The 19,805-nt window shown below is 33.5% G+C and overlaps 12 non-coding genes across 12 annotated transcripts; 8 read left to right on the forward strand and 4 right to left on the reverse strand.

Moving 5' to 3' along the window:
• Positions 1 to 190: 190 nt before the first annotated feature.
• TRNAQ-UUG (transfer RNA glutamine (anticodon UUG)) lies at positions 191 to 262 on the forward strand. Its single transcript has one exon. It is a non-coding gene; the product is annotated as a tRNA-Gln (tRNA).
• An 825-nt stretch (positions 263 to 1,087) lies between these two features.
• Positions 1,088 to 1,159, reverse strand: TRNAQ-CUG (transfer RNA glutamine (anticodon CUG)). Its single transcript has one exon. It is a non-coding gene; the product is annotated as a tRNA-Gln (tRNA).
• A 1,548-nt stretch (positions 1,160 to 2,707) lies between these two features.
• Positions 2,708 to 2,779, forward strand: TRNAQ-UUG (transfer RNA glutamine (anticodon UUG)). The gene has a single exon. It is a non-coding gene; the product is annotated as a tRNA-Gln (tRNA).
• Positions 2,780 to 5,224: 2,445 nt separating this feature from the next.
• On the forward strand, positions 5,225 to 5,296 carry TRNAQ-UUG (transfer RNA glutamine (anticodon UUG)). The gene has a single exon. It is a non-coding gene; the product is annotated as a tRNA-Gln (tRNA).
• Positions 5,297 to 6,121: 825 nt separating this feature from the next.
• TRNAQ-CUG (transfer RNA glutamine (anticodon CUG)) lies at positions 6,122 to 6,193 on the reverse strand. Its single transcript has one exon. It is a non-coding gene; the product is annotated as a tRNA-Gln (tRNA).
• A 1,548-nt stretch (positions 6,194 to 7,741) lies between these two features.
• On the forward strand, positions 7,742 to 7,813 carry TRNAQ-UUG (transfer RNA glutamine (anticodon UUG)). Its single transcript has one exon. It is a non-coding gene; the product is annotated as a tRNA-Gln (tRNA).
• An 825-nt stretch (positions 7,814 to 8,638) lies between these two features.
• On the reverse strand, positions 8,639 to 8,710 carry TRNAQ-CUG (transfer RNA glutamine (anticodon CUG)). The gene has a single exon. It is a non-coding gene; the product is annotated as a tRNA-Gln (tRNA).
• A 1,548-nt stretch (positions 8,711 to 10,258) lies between these two features.
• Positions 10,259 to 10,330, forward strand: TRNAQ-UUG (transfer RNA glutamine (anticodon UUG)). The gene has a single exon. It is a non-coding gene; the product is annotated as a tRNA-Gln (tRNA).
• Positions 10,331 to 11,155: 825 nt separating this feature from the next.
• TRNAQ-CUG (transfer RNA glutamine (anticodon CUG)) lies at positions 11,156 to 11,227 on the reverse strand. The gene has a single exon. It is a non-coding gene; the product is annotated as a tRNA-Gln (tRNA).
• A 1,548-nt stretch (positions 11,228 to 12,775) lies between these two features.
• TRNAQ-UUG (transfer RNA glutamine (anticodon UUG)) lies at positions 12,776 to 12,847 on the forward strand. Its single transcript has one exon. It is a non-coding gene; the product is annotated as a tRNA-Gln (tRNA).
• Positions 12,848 to 15,292: 2,445 nt separating this feature from the next.
• Positions 15,293 to 15,364, forward strand: TRNAQ-UUG (transfer RNA glutamine (anticodon UUG)). The gene has a single exon. It is a non-coding gene; the product is annotated as a tRNA-Gln (tRNA).
• Positions 15,365 to 17,809: 2,445 nt separating this feature from the next.
• On the forward strand, positions 17,810 to 17,881 carry TRNAQ-UUG (transfer RNA glutamine (anticodon UUG)). The gene has a single exon. It is a non-coding gene; the product is annotated as a tRNA-Gln (tRNA).
• The last annotated feature ends 1,924 nt before the right edge of the window (positions 17,882 to 19,805 follow it).

Raw genomic sequence — 19,805 nt, forward strand, 5'->3', positions numbered from 1 at the left:
AAACCACTGTTCAACAGAGTTATAACGTTATTTGAGTCTTTTGGGCAACATCCTTCCCCAACATAGTTCAATATGCAAAAGTTTACCAGAATAGGAAAGCAATCCAATTCAGTTTCTCTTTGACAGTAGAATATTAAAAACTTTGACATTTCCACATTGCTGCAGCAGTTTGCACTCCTTTCACATGGGAGGTTCCATGGTGTAATGGTTAGCACTTTGGACTTTGAATCCAATGATCCGAGTTCAAATCTCGGTGGGACCATTTTATGACTCTTGACCAAATCATTTTCTTTCAAGTGTATTCATTAATATCACATATCTAATACCGGTAGGGTGAAAAATTAATTTATTGATTATACTCTAAAAGTTTACTAGATGTGAGCAAATAATAGAATTTTTACAATACCTGGAAACTAAATGGCTCAAAATAATGAGAGATTTTACAAACTCACTCTGGTTTCTCAAACTCATCACAGGGGCTTGATGCACGACATTACTTTTTAAAATCTTACTGTTATTGATAAGGGGAACAAGGAACTTTTTAATTGCAAAGCATTCATTAAAACAAAACTTGAGGAGTCAAACTTTGTATTACGGGGACCGAAGATGTGCAGTTTGAATAATAATCTTGAAATTCAGACGTACAAAGATTTTACACACTGATTTTCAACAGTAAATCCACAACCAATAAAGTTGAATCTTTTGAAAGACATGTCAAAGGTGTGAATCTGAAATTCACTTTCAAAGAAATTCACAATGAAATGCACTGTGTAAGTCCAGCATGTTGTCAGCTAAGAAATCAGCAAAAATGAACTATCTCATTACTGGCCATATAGATGAGAAAGGAAAATAAACTCATGTTTACAATGTGGATGTGAAAGAACAGTTTCTAGGTTCAGCTTCAATATTTATGTTTATGAATAATTGATATGTTCATATTGTCTAACAGCTATCTAGATGGATAAAGCTATGTATGCATCTATACATACTTATGCGTTCATACGCATCAGTATAAAACATTGATATTAGGTTTTTTCTAGACCAAATTCTAAAAAATGAGTTAAACAGTGAATCTCATTATTGTAGTAGGTCCCACCGAGATTTGAACTCGGATCTCTGGATTCAGAGTCCAGAGTGCTAACCATTACACCATGGAACCCTCTCACACAAGAGTGCCTTTTCCATTGAGACAAAAGAGAGCGCATCAGTGATGTCCTTCTCTTATATTGATAAAAAGATATCTCATTTGAATGGTCATAGTGGATAGAGATTTAATGTGATTTGATTCTTTTCAGCTATATTCTCTATAAAAGTGTTAAATATTCAAATGTTTATCTGAATATAAAAGTTATATCACAATGTTCATCTTTGCCTGTAGCATAATAAAACAGTCTACATTTCCAGACTACTGAAGCAATGTCTCTGTCTCCTGCATGGGTGGCTCGATAGAGCAATGGTTGGCAATTTGGACTTTGCATCCAATGATCCGATTTGAAACCTTGGAGGGACTTTTTTTATTACTCTTGACCTTTTCCATTTCTTCATCTTTGTTCATTGATAGCTCAAATCCAACACCAGTAGGTTGAAAGAGTCAATTATTGAATGCTTTCAAAATGTCCATCAGCTTGAACAAGTTACATCAATACAAACTTTACAATACTTTGACATCAAATTTCTTCACAAAGTAGTTAGCCATTATAAAATCATATCCTGATTTTCTCAAACGCATTTCAGACGGGTGATTCACAGCATCACTTTTTTAAGCTTTCCCGCTATTGATAAGGCGAAAATAGCACATTTTGAATGAGAAGTTTTCTTCAATCAAACATAGAGGAACCCAAATGATGATCTCATTCAGCTAGTAAAAATGTTGTTTTATATTAGTATGGAAATCGTGAAAAGAAAATGTTTTTCATGCTGATTTACAACAGTTGATCTCCAATCGTAAAATATAAGCTTTTGGTCGGATGCATGACAGGTACTGATCAAATTCTCATTTTTGAACTTCATTCACAAATCATATGATTTGCTTTGTATACATCAACTGTATTGTTGGATCAATAATGAGTAAAAAGTGACTATCTCAATTTCAGGACATATAAAAGAGAAAGAAGTAGAAACTCATGTTTCAAATGCTGAGAGGCAACAACTGTTCATGATTTTCACCTCCACTAATTATATTTATTTTTATAATCTATATGTTTATATGTTCCTATAAATATACAGAGACATATAGCTATATATACAGAGATACATATGTACAGGTTGATTTTTACATGTTTATAAGTAAATGTGATGTTGTTCCAAATAAAACTTCTAAGAACTGAATGGAAAAGAAAATTGTAATGTTCAGATAAGTCCCACTGAAATTTGTACTCAGATCCCTGTTTTCAGAGTCCAGAGTGCTAACCACGACACCATCCACCCTCCCGTACCAGGGTGAGCTTTCCATTTTGACAGAAGAGATTTGCCTCAGGGGGCAACTTATCTTTCATTAAAAAATATTATCTCACATAAAAACCACTGTTCAACAGAGTTATAACGTTATTTGAGTCTTTTGGGCAACATCCTTCCCCAACATAGTTCAATATGCAAAAGTTTACCAGAATAGGAAAGCAATCCAATTCAGTTTCTCTTTGACAGTAGAATATTAAAAACTTTGACATTTCCACATTGCTGCAGCAGTTTGCACTCCTTTCACATGGGAGGTTCCATGGTGTAATGGTTAGCACTTTGGACTTTGAATCCAATGATCCGAGTTCAAATCTCGGTGGGACCATTTTATGACTCTTGACAAAATCATTTTCTTTCAAGTGTATTCATTAATATCACATATCTAATACCGGTAGGGTGAAAAATTAATTTATTGATTATACTCTAAAAGTTTACTAGATGTGAGCAAATAATAGAATTTTTACAATACCTGGAAACTAAATGGCTCAAAATAATGAGAGATTTTACAAACTCACTCTGGTTTCTCAAACTCATCACAGGGGCTTGATGCACGACATTACTTTTTAAAATCTTACTGTTATTGATAAGGGGAACAAGGAACTTTTTAATTGCAAAGCATTCATTAAAACAAAACTTGAGGAGTCAAACTTTGTATTACGGGGACCGAAGATGTGCAGTTTGAATAATAATCTTGAAATTCAGACGTACAAAGATTTTACACACTGATTTTCAACAGTAAATCCACAACCAATAAAGTTGAATCTTTTGAAAGACATGTCAAAGGTGTGAATCTGAAATTCACTTTCAAAGAAATTCACAATGAAATGCACTGTGTAAGTCCAGCATGTTGTCAGCTAAGAAATCAGCAAAAATGAACTATCTCATTACTGGCCATATAGATGAGAAAGGAAAATAAACTCATGTTTACAATGTGGATGTGAAAGAACAGTTTCTAGGTTCAGCTTCAATATTTATGTTTATGAATAATTGATATATTCATATTGTCTAACAGCTATCTAGATGGATAAAGCTATGTATGCATCTATACATACTTATGCGTTCATACGCATCAGTATAAAACATTGATATTAGGTTTTTTCTAGACCAAATTCTAAAAAATGAGTTAAACAGTGAATCTCATTATTGTAGTAGGTCCCACCTAGATTTGAACTCGGATCGCTGGATTCAGAGTCCAGAGTGCTAACCATTACACCATGGAACCCTCTCACACAAGAGTGCCTTTTCCATTGAGACAAAAGAGAGCGCATCAGTGATGTCCTTCTCTTATATTGATAAAAAGATATCTCATTTGAATGGTCATAGTGGATAGAGATTTAATGTGATTTGATTCTTTTCAGCTATATTCTCTATAAAAGTGTTAAATATTCAAATGTTTATCTGAATATAAAAGTTATATCACAATGTTCATCTTTGCCTGTAGCATAATAAAACAGTCTACATTTCCAGACTACTGAAGCAATGTCTCTGTCTCCTGCATGGGTGGCTCGATAGAGCAATGGTTGGCAATTTGGACTTTGCATCCAATGATCCGATTTGAAACCTTGGAGGGACTTTTTTTATTACTCTTGAGCTTTTCCATTTCTTCATCTTTGTTCATTGATAGCTCAAATCCAACACCAGTAGGTTGAAAGAGTCAATTATTGAATGCTTTCAAAATGTCCATCAGCTTGAACAAGTTACATCAATACAAACTTTACAATACTTTGACATCAAATTTCTTCACAAAGTAGTTAGCCATTATAAAATCATATCCTGATTTTCTCAAACGCATTTCAGACGGGTGATTCACAGCATCACTTTTTTAAGCTTTCCCGCTATTGATAAGGCGAAAATAGCACATTTTGAATGAGAAGTTTTCTTCAATCAAACATAGAGGAACCCAAATGATGATCTCATTCAGCTAGTAAAAATGTTGTTTTATATTAGTATGGAAATCGTGAAAAGAAAATGTTTTTCATGCTGATTTACAACAGTTGATCTAAAATCGTAAAATATAAGCTTTTGGTCGGAGGCATGACAGGTACTGATCAAATTCTCATTTTTGAACTTCATTCACAAATCATATGATATGCTTTGTATACATCAACTGTATTGTTGGATCAATAATGAGTAAAAAGTGACTATCTCAATTTCAGGACATATAAAAGAGAAAGAAGTAGAAACTCATGTTTCAAATGCTGAGAGGCAACAACTGTTCATGATTTTCACCTCCACTAATTATATTTATTTTTATAATCTATATGTTTATATGTTCCTATAAATATACAGAGACATATAGCTATATATACAGAGATACATATGTACAGGTTGATTTTTACATGTTTATAAGTAAATGTGATGTTGTTCCAAATAAAACTTCTAAGAACTGAATGGAAAAGAAAATTGTAATGTTCAGATAAGTCCCACTGAAATTTGTACTCAGATCCCTGTTTTCAGAGTCCAGAGTGCTAACCACGACACCATCCACCCTCCCGTACCAGGGTGAGCTTTCCATTTTGACAGAAGAGATTTGCCTCAGGGGGCAACTTATCTTTCATTGAAAAATATTATCTCACATAAAAACCACTGTTCAACAGAGTTATAACGTTATTTGAGTCTTTTGGGCAACATCCTTCCCCAACATAGTTCAATATGCAAAAGTTTACCAGAATAGGAAAGCAATCCAATTCAGTTTCTCTTTGACAGTAGAATATTAAAAACTTTGACATTTCCACATTGCTGCAGCAGTTTGCACTCCTTTCACATGGGAGGTTCCATGGTGTAATGGTTAGCACTTTGGACTTTGAATCCAATGATCCGAGTTCAAATCTCGGTGGGACCATTTTATGACTCTTGACCAAATCATTTTCTTTCAAGTGTATTCATTAATATCACATATCTAATACCGGTAGGGTGAAAAATTAATTTATTGATTATACTCTAAAAGTTTACTAGATGTGAGCAAATAATAGAATTTTTACAATACCTGGAAACTAAATGGCTCAAAATAATGAGAGATTTTACAAACTCACTCTGGTTTCTCAAACTCATCACAGGGGCTTGATGCACGACATTACTTTTTAAAATCTTACTGTTATTGATAAGGGGAACAAGGAACTTTTTAATTGCAAAGCATTCATTAAAACAAAACTTGAGGACTCAAACTTTGTATTACGGGGACCGAAGATGTGCAGTTTGAATAATAATCTTGAAATTCAGACGTACAAAGATTTTACACACTGATTTTCAACAGTAAATCCACAACCAATAAAGTTGAATCTTTTGAAAGACATGTCAAAGGTGTGAATCTGAAATTCACTTTCAAAGAAATTCACAATGAAATGCACTGTGTAAGTCCAGCATGTTGTCAGCTAAGAAATCAGCAAAAATGAACTATCTCATTACTGGCCATATAGATGAGAAAGGAAAATAAACTCATGTTTACAATGTGGATGTGAAAGAACAGTTTCTAGGTTCAGCTTCAATATTTATGTTTATGAATAATTGATATGTTCATATTGTCTAACAGCTATCTAGATGGATAAAGCTATGTATGCATCTATACATACTTATGCGTTCATACGCATCAGTATAAAACATTGATATTAGGTTTTTTCTAGACCAAATTCTAAAAAATGAGTTAAACAGTGAATCTCATTATTGTAGTAGGTCCCACCGAGATTTGAACTCGGATCTCTGGATTCAGAGTCCAGAGTGCTAACCATTACACCATGGAACCCTCTCACACAAGAGTGCCTTTTCCATTGAGACAAAAGAGAGCGCATCAGTGATGTCCTTCTCTTATATTGATAAAAAGATATCTCATTTGAATGGTCATAGTGGATAGAGATTTAATGTGATTTGATTCTTTTCAGCTATATTCTCTATAAAAGTGTTAAATATTCAAATGTTTATCTGAATATAAAAGTTATATCACAATGTTCATCTTTGCCTGTAGCATAATAAAACAGTCTACATTTCCAGACTACTGAAGCAATGTCTCTGTCTCCTGCATGGGTGGCTCGATAGAGCAATGGTTGGCAATTTGGACTTTGCATCCAATGATCCGATTTGAAACCTTGGAGGGACTTTTTTTATTACTCTTGAGCTTTTCCATTTCTTCATCTTTGTTCATTGATAGCTCAAATCCAACACCAGTAGGTTGAAAGAGTCAATTATTGAATGCTTTCAAAATGTCCATCAGCTTGAACAAGTTACATCAATACAAACTTTACAATACTTTGACATCAAATTTCTTCACAAAGTAGTTAGCCATTATAAAATCATATCCTGATTTTCTCAAACGCATTTCAGACGGGTGATTCACAGCATCACTTTTTTAAGCTTTCCCGCTATTGATAAGGCGAAAATAGCACATTTTGAATGAGAAGTTTTCTTCAATCAAACATAGAGGAACCCAAATGATGATCTCATTCAGCTAGTAAAAATGTTGTTTTATATTAGTATGGAAATCGTGAAAAGAAAATGTTTTTCATGCTGATTTACAACAGTTGATCTCCAATCGTAAAATATAAGCTTTTGGTCGGAGGCATGACAGGTACTGATCAAATTCTCATTTTTGAACTTCATTCACAAATCATATGATATGCTTTGTATACATCAACTGTATTGTTGGATCAATAATGAGTAAAAAGTGACTATCTCAATTTCAGGACATATAAAAGAGAAAGAAGTAGAAACTCATGTTTCAAATGCTGAGAGGCAACAACTGTTCATGATTTTCACCTCCACTAATTATATTTATTTTTATAATCTATATGTTTATATGTTCCTATAAATATACAGAGACATATAGCTATATATACAGAGATACATATGTACAGGTTGATTTTTACATGTTTATAAGTAAATGTGATGTTGTTCCAAATAAAACTTCTAAGAACTGAATGGAAAAGAAAATTGTAATGTTCAGATAAGTCCCACTGAAATTTGTACTCAGATCCCTGTTTTCAGAGTCCAGAGTGCTAACCACGACACCATCCACCCTCCCGTACCAGGGTGAGCTTTCCATTTTGACAGAAGAGATTTGCCTCAGGGGGCAACTTATCTTTCATTGAAAAATATTATCTCACATAAAAACCACTGTTCAACAGAGTTATAACGTTATTTGAGTCTTTTGGGCAACATCCTTCCCCAACATAGTTCAATATGCAAAAGTTTACCAGAATAGGAAAGCAATCCAATTCAGTTTCTCTTTGACAGTAGAATATTAAAAACTTTGACATTTCCACATTGCTGCAGCAGTTTGCACTCCTTTCACATGGGAGGTTCCATGGTGTAATGGTTAGCACTTTGGACTTTGAATCCAATGATCCGAGTTCAAATCTCGGTGGGACCATTTTATGACTCTTGACCAAATCATTTTCTTTCAAGTGTATTCATTAATATCACATATCTAATACCGGTAGGGTGAAAAATTAATTTATTGATTATACTCTAAAAGTTTACTAGATGTGAGCAAATAATAGAATTTTTACAATACCTGGAAACTAAATGGCTCAAAATAATGAGAGATTTTACAAACTCACTCTGGTTTCTCAAACTCATCACAGGGGCTTGATGCACGACATTACTTTTTAAAATCTTACTGTTATTGATAAGGGGAACAAGGAACTTTTTAATTGCAAAGCATTCATTAAAACAAAACTTGAGGAGTCAAACTTTGTATTACGGGGACCGAAGATGTGCAGTTTGAATAATAATCTTGAAATTCAGACGTACAAAGATTTTACACACTGATTTTCAACAGTAAATCCACAACCAATAAAGTTGAATCTTTTGAAAGACATGTCAAAGGTGTGAATCTGAAATTCACTTTCAAAGAAATTCACAATGAAATGCACTGTGTAAGTCCAGCATGTTGTCAGCTAAGAAATCAGCAAAAATGAACTATCTCATTACTGGCCATATAGATGAGAAAGGAAAATAAACTCATGTTTACAATGTGGATGTGAAAGAACAGTTTCTAGGTTCAGCTTCAATATTTATGTTTATGAATAATTGATATGTTCATATTGTCTAACAGCTATCTAGATGGATAAAGCTATGTATGCATCTATACATACTTATGCGTTCATACGCATCAGTATAAAACATTGATATTAGGTTTTTTCTAGACCAAATTCTAAAAAATGAGTTAAACAGTGAATCTCATTATTGTAGTAGGTCCCACCGAGATTTGAACTCGGATCTCTGGATTCAGAGTCCAGAGTGCTAACCATTACACCATGGAACCCTCTCACACAAGAGTGCCTTTTCCATTGAGACAAAAGAGAGCGCATCAGTGATGTCCTTCTCTTATATTGATAAAAAGATATCTCATTTGAATGGTCATAGTGGATAGAGATTTAATGTGATTTGATTCTTTTCAGCTATATTCTCTATAAAAGTGTTAAATATTCAAATGTTTATCTGAATATAAAAGTTATATCACAATGTTCATCTTTGCCTGTAGCATAATAAAACAGTCTACATTTCCAGACTACTGAAGCAATGTCTCTGTCTCCTGCATGGGTGGCTCGATAGAGCAATGGTTGGCAATTTGGACTTTGCATCCAATGATCCGATTTGAAACCTTGGAGGGACTTTTTTTATTACTCTTGACCTTTTCCATTTCTTCATCTTTGTTCATTGATAGCTCAAATCCAACACCAGTAGGTTGAAAGAGTCAATTATTGAATGCTTTCAAAATGTCCATCAGCTTGAACAAGTTACATCAATACAAACTTTACAATACTTTGACATCAAATTTCTTCACAAAGTAGTTAGCCATTATAAAATCATATCCTGATTTTCTCAAACGCATTTCAGACGGGTGATTCACAGCATCACTTTTTTAAGCTTTCCCGCTATTGATAAGGCGAAAATAGCACATTTTGAATGAGAAGTTTTCTTCAATCAAACATAGAGGAACCCAAATGATGATCTCATTCAGCTAGTAAAAATGTTGTTTTATATTAGTATGGAAATCGTGAAAAGAAAATGTTTTTCATGCTGATTTACAACAGTTGATCTCCAATCGTAAAATATAAGCTTTTGGTCGGAGGCATGACAGGTACTGATCAAATTCTCATTTTTGAACTTCATTCACAAATCATATGATATGCTTTGTATACATCAACTGTATTGTTGGATCAATAATGAGTAAAAAGTGACTATCTCAATTTCAGGACATATAAAAGAGAAAGAAGTAGAAACTCATGTTTCAAATGCTGAGAGGCAACAACTGTTCATGATTTTCACCTCCACTAATTATATTTATTTTTATAATCTATATGTTTATATGTTCCTATAAATATACAGAGACATATAGCTATATATACAGAGATACATATGTACAGGTTGATTTTTACATGTTTATAAGTAAATGTGATGTTGTTCCAAATAAAACTTCTAAGAACTGAATGGAAAAGAAAATTGTAATGTTCAGATAAGTCCCACTGAAATTTGTACTCAGATCCCTGTTTTCAGAGTCCAGAGTGCTAACCACGACACCATCCACCCTCCCGTACCAGGGTGAGCTTTCCATTTTGACAGAAGAGATTTGCCTCAGGGGGCAACTTATCTTTCATTGAAAAATATTATCTCACATAAAAACCACTGTTCAACAGAGTTATAACGTTATTTGAGTCTTTTGGGCAACATCCTTCCCCAACATAGTTCAATATGCAAAAGTTTACCAGAATAGGAAAGCAATCCAATTCAGTTTCTCTTTGACAGTAGAATATTAAAAACTTTGACATTTCCACATTGCTGCAGCAGTTTGCACTCCTTTCACATGGGAGGTTCCATGGTGTAATGGTTAGCACTTTGGACTTTGAATCCAATGATCCGAGTTCAAATCTCGGTGGGACCATTTTATGACTCTTGACCAAATCATTTTCTTTCAAGTGTATTCATTAATATCACATATCTAATACCGGTAGGGTGAAAAATTAATTTATTGATTATACTCTAAAAGTTTACTAGATGTGAGCAAATAATAGAATTTTTACAATACCTGGAAACTAAATGGCTCAAAATAATGAGAGATTTTACAAACTCACTCTGGTTTCTCAAACTCATCACAGGGGCTTGATGCACGACATTACTTTTTAAAATCTTACTGTTATTGATAAGGGGAACAAGGAACTTTTTAATTGCAAAGCATTCATTAAAACAAAACTTGAGGAGTCAAACTTTGTATTACGGGGACCGAAGATGTGCAGTTTGAATAATAATCTTGAAATTCAGACGTACAAAGATTTTACACACTGATTTTCAACAGTAAATCCACAACCAATAAAGTTGAATCTTTTGAAAGACATGTCAAAGGTGTGAATCTGAAATTCACTTTCAAAGAAATTCACAATGAAATGCACTGTGTAAGTCCAGCATGTTGTCAGCTAAGAAATCAGCAAAAATGAACTATCTCATTACTGGCCATATAGATGAGAAAGGAAAATAAACTCATGTTTACAATGTGGATGTGAAAGAACAGTTTCTAGGTTCAGCTTCAATATTTATGTTTATGAATAATTGATATGTTCATATTGTCTAACAGCTATCTAGATGGATAAAGCTATGTATGCATCTATACATACTTATGCGTTCATACGCATCAGTATAAAACATTGATATTAGGTTTTTTCTAGACCAAATTCTAAAAAATGAGTTAAACAGTGAATCTCATTATTGTAGTAGGTCCCACCGAGATTTGAACTCGGATCTCTGGATTCAGAGTCCAGAGTGCTAACCATTACACCATGGAACCCTCTCACACAAGAGTGCCTTTTCCATTGAGACAAAAGAGAGCGCATCAGTGATGTCCTTCTCTTATATTGATAAAAAGATATCTCATTTGAATGGTCATAGTGGATAGAGATTTAATGTGATTTGATTCTTTTCAGCTATATTCTCTATAAAAGTGTTAAATATTCAAATGTTTATCTGAATATAAAAGTTATATCACAATGTTCATCTTTGCCTGTAGCATAATAAAACAGTCTACATTTCCAGACTACTGAAGCAATGTCTCTGTCTCCTGCATGGGTGGCTCGATAGAGCAATGGTTGGCAATTTGGACTTTGCATCCAATGATCCGATTTGAAACCTTGGAGGGACTTTTTTTATTACTCTTGACCTTTTCCATTTCTTCATCTTTGTTCATTGATAGCTCAAATCCAACACCAGTAGGTTGAAAGAGTCAATTATTGAATGCTTTCAAAATGTCCATCAGCTTGAACAAGTTACATCAATACAAACTTTACAATACTTTGACATCAAATTTCTTCACAAAGTAGTTAGCCATTATAAAATCATATCCTGATTTTCTCAAACGCATTTCAGACGGGTGATTCACAGCATCACTTTTTTAAGCTTTCCCGCTATTGATAAGGCGAAAATAGCACATTTTGAATGAGAAGTTTTCTTCAATCAAACATAGAGGAACCCAAATGATGATCTCATTCAGCTAGTAAAAATGTTGTTTTATATTAGTATGGAAATCGTGAAAAGAAAATGTTTTTCATGCTGATTTACAACAGTTGATCTCCAATCGTAAAATATAAGCTTTTGGTCGGATGCATGACAGGTACTGATCAAATTCTCATTTTTGAACTTCATTCACAAATCATATGATTTGCTTTGTATACATCAACTGTATTGTTGGATCAATAATGAGTAAAAAGTGACTATCTCAATTTCAGGACATATAAAAGAGAAAGAAGTAGAAACTCATGTTTCAAATGCTGAGAGGCAACAACTGTTCATGATTTTCACCTCCACTAATTATATTTATTTTTATAATCTATATGTTTATATGTTCCTATAAATATACAGAGACATATAGCTATATATACAGAGATACATATGTACAGGTTGATTTTTACATGTTTATAAGTAAATGTGATGTTGTTCCAAATAAAACTTCTAAGAACTGAATGGAAAAGAAAATTGTAATGTTCAGATAAGTCCCACTGAAATTTGTACTCAGATCCCTGTTTTCAGAGTCCAGAGTGCTAACCACGACACCATCCACCCTCCCGTACCAGGGTGAGCTTTCCATTTTGACAGAAGAGATTTGCCTCAGGGGGCAACTTATCTTTCATTAAAAAATATTATCTCACATAAAAACCACTGTTCAACAGAGTTATAACGTTATTTGAGTCTTTTGGGCAACATCCTTCCCCAACATAGTTCAATATGCAAAAGTTTACCAGAATAGGAAAGCAATCCAATTCAGTTTCTCTTTGACAGTAGAATATTAAAAACTTTGACATTTCCACATTGCTGCAGCAGTTTGCACTCCTTTCACATGGGAGGTTCCATGGTGTAATGGTTAGCACTTTGGACTTTGAATCCAATGATCCGAGTTCAAATCTCGGTGGGACCATTTTATGACTCTTGACAAAATCATTTTCTTTCAAGTGTATTCATTAATATCACATATCTAATACCGGTAGGGTGAAAAATTAATTTATTGATTATACTCTAAAAGTTTACTAGATGTGAGCAAATAATAGAATTTTTACAATACCTGGAAACTAAATGGCTCAAAATAATGAGAGATTTTACAAACTCACTCTGGTTTCTCAAACTCATCACAGGGGCTTGATGCACGACATTACTTTTTAAAATCTTACTGTTATTGATAAGGGGAACAAGGAACTTTTTAATTGCAAAGCATTCATTAAAACAAAACTTGAGGAGTCAAACTTTGTATTACGGGGACCGAAGATGTGCAGTTTGAATAATAATCTTGAAATTCAGACGTACAAAGATTTTACACACTGATTTTCAACAGTAAATCCACAACCAATAAAGTTGAATCTTTTGAAAGACATGTCAAAGGTGTGAATCTGAAATTCACTTTCAAAGAAATTCACAATGAAATGCACTGTGTAAGTCCAGCATGTTGTCAGCTAAGAAATCAGCAAAAATGAACTATCTCATTACTGGCCATATAGATGAGAAAGGAAAATAAACTCATGTTTACAATGTGGATGTGAAAGAACAGTTTCTAGGTTCAGCTTCAATATTTATGTTTATGAATAATTGATATATTCATATTGTCTAACAGCTATCTAGATGGATAAAGCTATGTATGCATCTATACATACTTATGCGTTCATACGCATCAGTATAAAACATTGATATTAGGTTTTTTCTAGACCAAATTCTAAAAAATGAGTTAAACAGTGAATCTCATTATTGTAGTAGGTCCCACCTAGATTTGAACTCGGATCGCTGGATTCAGAGTCCAGAGTGCTAACCATTACACCATGGAACCCTCTCACACAAGAGTGCCTTTTCCATTGAGACAAAAGAGAGCGCATCAGTGATGTCCTTCTCTTATATTGATAAAAAGATATCTCATTTGAATGGTCATAGTGGATAGAGATTTAATGTGATTTGATTCTTTTCAGCTATATTCTCTATAAAAGTGTTAAATATTCAAATGTTTATCTGAATATAAAAGTTATATCACAATGTTCATCTTTGCCTGTAGCATAATAAAACAGTCTACATTTCCAGACTACTGAAGCAATGTCTCTGTCTCCTGCATGGGTGGCTCGATAGAGCAATGGTTGGCAATTTGGACTTTGCATCCAATGATCCGATTTGAAACCTTGGAGGGACTTTTTTTATTACTCTTGAGCTTTTCCATTTCTTCATCTTTGTTCATTGATAGCTCAAATCCAACACCAGTAGGTTGAAAGAGTCAATTATTGAATGCTTTCAAAATGTCCATCAGCTTGAACAAGTTACATCAATACAAACTTTACAATACTTTGACATCAAATTTCTTCACAAAGTAGTTAGCCATTATAAAATCATATCCTGATTTTCTCAAACGAATTTCAGACGGGTGATTCACAGCATCACTTTTTTAAGCTTTCCCGCTATTGATAAGGCGAAAATAGCACATTTTGAATGAGAAGTTTTCTTCAATCAAACATAGAGGAACCCAAATGATGATCTCATTCAGCTAGTAAAAATGTTGTTTTATATTAGTATGGAAATCGTGAAAAGAAAATGTTTTTCATGCTGATTTACAACAGTTGATCTCCAATCGTAAAATATAAGCTTTTGGTCGGAGGCATGACAGGTACTGATCAAATTCTCATTTTTGAACTTCATTCACAAATCATATGATATGCTTTGTATACATCAACTGTATTGTTGGATCAATAATGAGTAAAAAGTGACTATCTCAATTTCAGGACATATAAAAGAGAAAGAAGTAGAAACTCATGTTTCAAATGCTGAGAGGCAACAACTGTTCATGATTTTCACCTCCACTAATTATATTTATTTTTATAATCTATATGTTTATATGTTCCTATAAATATACGGAGACATATAGCTATATATACAGAGATACATATGTACAGGTTGATTTTTACATGTTTATAAGTAAATGTGATGTTGTTCCAAATAAAACTTCTAAGAACTGAATAGAAAAGAAAATTGTAATGTTCAGATAAGTCCCACTGAAATTTGTACTCAGATCCCTGTTTTCAGAGTCCAGAGTGCTAACTACAACACCATCCACCCTCCCGTACCAGGGTGAGCTTTCCATTTTGACAGAAGAGATTTGCCTCAGGGGGCAACTTATCTTTCATTGAAAAATATTATCTCACATAAAAACCACTGTTCAATAGAGTTATAACGTTATTTGAGTCTTTTGGGCAACATCCTTCCCCAACATAGTTCAATATGCAAAAGTTTACCAGAATAGGAAAGCAATCCAATTCAGTTTCTCTTTGTCAGTAGAATATTAAAAACTTTGACATTTCCACATTGCTGCAGCAGTTTGCACTCCTTTCACATGGGAGGTTCCATGGTGTAATGGTTAGCACTTTGGACTTTGAATCCAATGATCCGAGTTCAAATCTCGGTGGGACCATTTTATGACTCTTGACCAAATCATTTTCTTTCAAGTGTATTCATTAATATCACATATCTAATACCGGTAGGGTGAAAAATTAATTTATTGATTATACTCTAAAAGTTTACTAGATGTGAGCAAATAATAGAATTTTTACAATACCTGGAAACTAAATGGCTCAAAATAATGAGAGATTTTACAAACTCACTCTGGTTTCTCAAACTCATCACAGGGGCTTGATGCACGACATTACTTTTTAAAATCTTACTGTTATTGATAAGGGGAACAAGGAACTTTTTAATTGCAAAGCATTCATTAAAACAAAACTTGAGGAGTCAAACTTTGTATTACGGGGACCGAAGATGTGCAGTTTGAATAATAATCTTGAAATTCAGACGTACAAAGATTTTACACACTGATTTTCAACAGTAAATCCACAACCAATAAAGTTGAATCTTTTGAAAGACATGTCAAAGGTGTGAATCTGAAATTCACTTTCAAAGAAATTCACAATGAAATGCACTGTGTAAGTCCAGCATGTTGTCAGCTAAGAAATCAGCAAAAATGAACTATCTCATTACTGGCCATATAGATGAGAAAGGAAAATAAACTCATGTTTACAATGTGGATGTGAAAGAACAGTTTCTAGGTTCAGCTTCAATATTTATGTTTATGAATAATTGATATATTCATATTGTCTAACAGCTATCTAGATGGATAAAGCTATGTATGCATCTATACATACTTATGCGTTCATACGCATCAGTATAAAACATTGATATTAGGTTTTTTCTAGACCAAATTCTAAAAAATGAGTTAAACAGTGAATCTCATTATTGTAGTAGGTCCCACCTAGATTTGAACTCGGATCGCTGGATTCAGAGTCCAGAGTGCTAACCATTACACCATGGAACCCTCTCACACAAGAGTGCCTTTTCCATTGAGACAAAAGAGAGCGCATCAGTGATGTCCTTCTCTTATATTGATAAAAAGATATCTCATTTGAATGGTCATAGTGGATAGAGATTTAATGTGATTTGATTCTTTTCAGCTATATTCTCTATAAAAGTGTTAAATATTCAAATGTTTATCTGAATATAAAAGTTATATCACAATGTTCATCTTTGCCTGTAGCATAATAAAACAGTCTACATTTCCAGACTACTGAAGCAATGTCTCTGTCTCCTGCATGGGTGGCTCGATAGAGCAATGGTTGGCAATTTGGACTTTGCATCCAATGATCCGATTTGAAACCTTGGAGGGACTTTTTTTATTACTCTTGAGCTTTTCCATTTCTTCATCTTTGTTCATTGATAGCTCAAATCCAACACCAGTAGGTTGAAAGAGTCAATTATTGAATGCTTTCAAAATGTCCATCAGCTTGAACAAGTTACATCAATACAAACTTTACAATACTTTGACATCAAATTTCTTCACAAAGTAGTTAGCCATTATAAAATCATATCCTGATTTTCTCAAACGCATTTCAGACGGGTGATTCACAGCATCACTTTTTTAAGCTTTCCCGCTATTGATAAGGCGAAAATAGCACATTTTGAATGAGAAGTTTTCTTCAATCAAACATAGAGGAACCCAAATGATGATCTCATTCAGCTAGTAAAAATGTTGTTTTATATTAGTATGGAAATCGTGAAAAGAAAATGTTTTTCATGCTGATTTACAACAGTTGATCTCCAATCGTAAAATATAAGCTTTTGGTCGGAGGCATGACAGGTACTGATCAAATTCTCATTTTTGAACTTCATTCACAAATCATATGATATGCTTTGTATACATCAACTGTATTGTTGGATCAATAATGAGTAAAAAGTGACTATCTCAATTTCAGGACATATAAAAGAGAAAGAAGTAGAAACTCATGTTTCAAATGCTGAGAGGCAACAACTGTTCATGATTTTCACCTCCACTAATTATATTTATTTTTATAATCTATATGTTTATATGTTCCTATAAATATACGGAGACATATAGCTATATATACAGAGATACATATGTACAGGTTGATTTTTACATGTTTATAAGTAAATGTGATGTTGTTCCAAATAAAACTTCTAAGAACTGAATAGAAAAGAAAATTGTAATGTTCAGATAAGTCCCACTGAAATTTGTACTCAGATCCCTGTTTTCAGAGTCCAGAGTGCTAACTACAACACCATCCACCCTCCCGTACCAGGGTGAGCTTTCCATTTTGACAGAAGAGATTTGCCTCAGGGGGCAACTTATCTTTCATTGAAAAATATTATCTCACATAAAAACCACTGTTCAATAGAGTTATAACGTTATTTGAGTCTTTTGGGCAACATCCTTCCCCAACATAGTTCAATATGCAAAAGTTTACCAGAATAGGAAAGCAATCCAATTCAGTTTCTCTTTGTCAGTAGAATATTAAAAACTTTGACATTTCCACATTGCTGCAGCAGTTTGCACTCCTTTCACATGGGAGGTTCCATGGTGTAATGGTTAGCACTTTGGACTTTGAATCCAATGATCCGAGTTCAAATCTCGGTGGGACCATTTTATGACTCTTGACCAAATCATTTTCTTTCAAGTGTATTCATTAATATCACATATCTAATACCGGTAGGGTGAAAAATTAATTTATTGATTATACTCTAAAAGTTTACTAGATGTGAGCAAATAATAGAATTTTTACAATACCTGGAAACTAAATGGCTCAAAATAATGAGAGATTTTACAAACTCACTCTGGTTTCTCAAACTCATCACAGGGGCTTGATGCACGACATTACTTTTTAAAATCTTACTGTTATTGATAAGGGGAACAAGGAACTTTTTAATTGCAAAGCATTCATTAAAACAAAACTTGAGGAGTCAAACTTTGTATTACGGGGACCGAAGATGTGCAGTTTGAATAATAATCTTGAAATTCAGGCGTACAAAGATTTTACACACTGATTTTCAACAGTAAATCCACAACCAATAAAGTTGAATCTTTTGAAAGACATGTCAAAGGTGTGAATCTGAAATTCACTTTCAAAGAAATTCACAATGAAATGCACTGTGTAAGTCCAGCATGTTGTCAGCTAAGAAATCAGCAAAAATGAACTATCTCATTACTGGCCATATAGATGAGAAAGGAAAATAAACTCATGTTTACAATGTGGATGTGAAAGAACAGTTTCTAGGTTCAGCTTCAATATTTATGTTTATGAATAATTGATATGTTCATATTGTCTAACAGCTATCTAGATGGATAAAGCTATGTATGCATCTATACATACTTATGCGTTCATACGCATCAGTATAAAACATTGATATTAGGTTTTTTCTAGACCAAATTCTAAAAAATGAGTTAAACAGTGAATCTCATTATTGTAGTAGGTCCCACCGAGATTTTAACTCAGATCGCTGGATTCAGAGTCCAGAGTGCTAACTATTACACCATGGAACCCTCTCACACAAGAGTGCCTTTTCCATTGAGACAAAAGAGAGCGCATCAGTGATGTCCTTCTCTTATATTGATAAAAAGATATCTCATTTGAATGGTCATAGTGGATAGAGATTTAATGTGATTTGATTCTTTTCAGCTATATTCTCTATAAAAGTGTTAAATATTCAAATGTTTATCTGAATATAAAAGTTATATCACAATGTTCATCTTTGCCTGTAGCATAATAAAACAGTCTACATTTCCAGACTACTGAAGCAATGTCTCTGTCTCCTGCATGGGTGGCTCGATAGAGCAATGGTTGGCAATTTGGACTTTGCATCCAATGATCCGATTTGAAACCTTGGAGGGACTTTTTTTATTACTCTTGAGCTTTTCCATTTCTTCATCTTTGTTCATTGATAGCTCAAATCCAACACCAGTAGGTTGAAAGAGTCAATTATTGAATGCTTTCAAAATGTCCATCAGCTTGAACAAGTCACATCAATACAAACTTTACAATACTTTGACATCAAATTTCTTCACAAAGTAGTTAGCCATTTTAAAATCATATCCTGATTTTCTCAAACGCATTTCAGACGGGTGATTCACAGCATCACTTTTTTAAGCTTTCCCGCTATTGATAAGGCGAAAATAGCACATTTTGAATGAGAAGTTTTCTTCAATCAAACATAGAGGAACCCAAATGATGATCTCATTCAGCTAGTAAAAATGTTGTTTTATATTAGTATGGAAATCGTGAAAAGAAAATGTTTTTCATGCTGATTTACAACAGTTGATCTCCAATCGTAAAATATAAGCTTTTGGTCGGAGGCATCACAGGTACTGATCAAATTCTCATTTTTGAACTTTATTCACAAATCATATGATATGCTTTGTATACATCAACTGTATTGTTGGATCAATAATGAGTAAAAAGTGACTATCTCAATTTCAGGACATATAAAAGAGAAAGAAGTAGAAACTCATGTTTCAAATGCTGAGAGGCAACAACTGTTCATGATTTTCACCTCCACTAATTATATTTATT

The sequence above is a fragment of the Triturus cristatus genome, chromosome 5_2 (assembly GCF_964204655.1).
Source record: "Triturus cristatus chromosome 5_2, aTriCri1.1, whole genome shotgun sequence".
NCBI classification, from domain to species: Eukaryota; Metazoa; Chordata; class Amphibia; order Caudata; family Salamandridae; genus Triturus; species Triturus cristatus.